Source organism: Neovison vison, chromosome 4 (assembly GCF_020171115.1).
Source record: "Neovison vison isolate M4711 chromosome 4, ASM_NN_V1, whole genome shotgun sequence".
Classification (NCBI taxonomy): domain Eukaryota; kingdom Metazoa; phylum Chordata; class Mammalia; order Carnivora; family Mustelidae; genus Neogale; species Neogale vison.
In genome coordinates this window covers 18,075,856-18,079,594 of record NC_058094.1, presented here as the reverse complement: position 1 = coordinate 18,079,594, position 3,739 = coordinate 18,075,856, and the positions used below count along the sequence as shown (strand labels likewise).

The 3,739-nt window shown below is 39.9% G+C and overlaps 1 non-coding gene across 1 annotated transcript; it reads right to left on the bottom strand.

Annotated features, from left to right (window-relative positions):
- Positions 1-3,354: 3,354 nt before the first annotated feature.
- Positions 3,355-3,458, bottom strand: LOC122905746. The gene has a single exon (XR_006384432.1). It is a non-coding gene; the product is annotated as a U6 spliceosomal RNA (small nuclear RNA).
- Between the last annotated feature and the right edge of the window lie 281 nt (positions 3,459-3,739).

The window sequence follows — 3,739 nt, the reverse complement described above, 5'->3', positions numbered from 1 at the left end:
GTTATTGCTTATGTTCAAAATTTCCATACTATGGAGGCCCTATTACTTCAACTACATAAGTGACTTGCTCTCCTGAATGGGGAAGTCATTTGTGCCATCTCAGTTCTGGATGAAGGTAGAATTCTCAAATGTGAAACTGGCTCTAAGATGCTATGCTATGCAGTAGGCCACAGGCAGGAAAATAGGGAAATGCTGAGATATTTAAATGTTCTGGAAAGTATCTCTTGTCTTGAGGAATTAGCCTCTGCCATGAGGAAGATGACAAGGACTTACAAGGCAGCGATAGATCCAGATTAAAGATGACATGACAGAGATTCAAGTTAAGGTAATTATATTTATAGCACTGTTTGGCTTGTCTTGACCACAGTTATCTTCTCTTCCAATGCTGTCCTAACAAAAATAAGGAAGTTCAGTTACAAAAACTGGTCCACAAAGATAGAAGATAAACTATACTGGGATAGATAAATTATAGAGATATACACATCTTTCCTGCTTCTCTCCACTGCTGATCTCTTCAATATGGGGTAAAGTTTACTCTACTAAGGGGGTAAGTAGCTCTCAGTGTAGTATCTGGAAGATAGTGGGAATCAGAAGCCCAGTAGAAGTTCTTTCTTTTCCCTTCTAAATAGAAAGACACGCCTTACAGCACCAACACTAGACTTTTACAAGAATTTTTCTCAAAAAGGCAGTAAAGATATTTGTTTTGGGCCCTAGCCATTGATGAAAACATAATTACCTCACCAGATAAACCATTGTATACTTGCCAGGAAGTCATATAAAGGATGGCAGTCTAAGAGTAATGAAAGATGAGTCTTATGTTTTCTTCTATGTATAGCAGAGTTGGACAGATATCTGTTGATGGAGGTCCAGAGGTTGGGAAGTTCTGGTCAGGGCAGCCTGATGTAAAATTGTGAAATCATGATTCCACTTCATATGCTTGTTACATTTTTTGAAATCCACAGAACACTTATGCAATTTCATCCAAAGTTCAGCACAGCCTGCCATTACTCCCATTTTTCAGATGAATGAACCGAGACTCAGGATGGGCAACTGACTTACCAAAGTCATATAAACTCTTACAGATAGAACCAGAACAAGCATCTAAGCCTTCTGAATCAAATGTGTAATAGATATTTTTATAATAGTAACTGGGTGAAAAACAGGAGACAAGATGAAAATCTTGGACAGCAACGTAATATACACATCTTGCTAATATATCTTCAGAGGCTCACAAGGGGCACACATCCCAAGCACTCTTTCCCCATTAACTAGGAACTATGTAACATATGTAAAGAAAATAAAGGAGTACAAAAGATTTACAACAGAAGTCTAAGCACTGGCATCATACCTAGTAGAAAACCTCGCCTATGGTAGATTAGAGATACTAGTTCAACACATTGTCCTCTGGTCCTATCCCCCATTCATAAGGGAGGGAGGGAGAGAGTTGGGAAAGTAGGCTGCCTTCAGATTCCCTTTTCACTTGTACACTGCACACTGTACAAGTTTGTACTGCATGAGTTGTGAGGGATTAGGGTGGGGAAGTGAGAAAGGGATTATGTCCATGTTCTGCCACAGCAAGTTCTGTTGTTGTCTGCCTTCTGTTGGGTCTTTGCTAAAATCCAAGCTGTGCTGATGTGTTGACATATCGGATGCCCAAGAAGCTTTTCCGAACACCTAGATGAGGAGATTGAAAGCATAGCAGAGGAACAAGAATCTGTTCATGAATTAGGTTTGATCCAGTGCCTGGCCATGGCAGTATTTCACAGGAAACACCTTGATGTCACGCAGAAGAAGCGTTAAGAGCCCTTGGCTCTGGCTCAAACCCAACAGCAAGGAATACAAATGTTCTGTGAATAGTTGGAGTAGATAATATCTTTCCAGTAGGAAAAAAGAAGAAAAAATTCAAAACACTTGGTAGATCTAGCACCCGCAGAGACTCAGAAAACCATGTGCTGTTGACCAGACAATTCACTCTGGCAGGGACTAAAGTCGGGGGTATCTTGTTCCTCCCATGCAAGTTCCTTACATGTTTCTGGGGAATGAGTTCACCAAGTATACTTATCTTGTTGAGTTGGGGCTAACTAAATGGCATGTTTAATTTGATTTTAAAGAAAATCATACTTGAAACCTAGCTTTAAAAATATGGAAAGTAATAGTAGTAAAAAGCTACCAACTAGTTTTTCAAGTAAGGAATTAGGGGCTCAGAGGTGTCAAAGACTATTCCAAAGGTCTAGACCATTAGCAACAGAGCTAATGATAGCAGAAGTTTTATGTGTAGACTGTTTGTTATGCACCACACATGGCGAAGTGATTCACACAGTGTTCTCTTAAAATTTCATCGGAATCCATTTACTTCTACAAATAAATAATAAGAATTAAAAAAGTAAAATGATTTGCCTAAATGAATTTCTACCCTAAGATAGGATATGAGCCCGCCACACTTGGCTCAGCCTATGCTCTAGTTAGTTAGAATTCCAGAGTATTTAATTTGCTCACTAATCCAAGGTGGCAGAGTTGGAGAGCTATGGTCTCTTGAACAACTGGTCATGGGGTAATACACGATGTAGCCTACCTGTTTGTAGTATTCTCTCTCTTTCCCTCTCTCACATTCTTTCTTTCTCTCATATTCTCTGCCCCCCCCCCCACCCTTGCAGTCATCCTCAAGCCAGCTTGCCTGGATAATGATTAAGTTAAAAACCAAAAAAGGCATATTCCTGGTAGTAATTGTATATTTTCAAACTGCTTCAGTATTTCATTTCATTTGGAACTCTTCTAATTTTTTTAAAATATAATCTAAGATTACTAAGCACCATAAAGTATCTTCCATTTTACACTCCTTCATTATGCTTGCTTCTGGATCATTCTCTGAAAGCATAGCCTGTATTGCATAAACTCCTTTTCTAAAGAAGACTTCCGTGCTTTCCCTTTCCCTCTGATTTAGTGTGTTACTGTAAGCTGGGGTTTTAGGACTCTCTATTATATATACTCATCTGCCTTCTCATCCTAAGCTCCTAGTGCCCGGAGAAAGGAGCATGTACCAGGCTCTCTGAACTTTACTTTTCAGGTTTGTATACCTCTGATCCCCAAGTCTTGGATTATTCTCTTTCCTTTCAATATAGTAATAAACACTTCTTTCCCTACCTCTTCTACCACCAATGGAAGCCCCAAACACATCTCAAATGACATCACATACACCATTTCCCCCAAAACAGGATTTGCCTTCTTCCTTCTATAAATTTCCATAGCACTTTTTTTTTTTTTTGGTTAATTACCATAAGCCAGGTTCCCCAGAAGCAGACACTAGAGTTTGCATGAAGGCATTTTTTTCTTTCATAATTAAGATTTTATTGGTTGGAAAATGGGGGATGCTTCATGAGTTCACATGCCAGCCTTATGTAGGGGCCACACTGATCTTCTCCATATAGTTCCAATTTTGGTATATGTGCTGCCCAAGGCATTTTGTTGGGGAAGCAAGGTTGTGCAAAGAAGTGCAAATCTATCTCTCAGGACACAGCCAACCCCTTGGGGAGCTCTGGAGCTGTGAGCAAGGGTCAGGGTAACTCCCTCTGTCCAAGGGTAAGGACCTTGGGCAAGGAACATATAGGAATACCAATCTATGAACTGTCAGCTTTCCATACTACTGGGGAATGAAGACTTCCATCTAAAAAGGACAGAAAGCAGGGATAGAAATATGAGTGATACAGCACAGTCACCACTTCATCATTCTAGAAGGAACCTG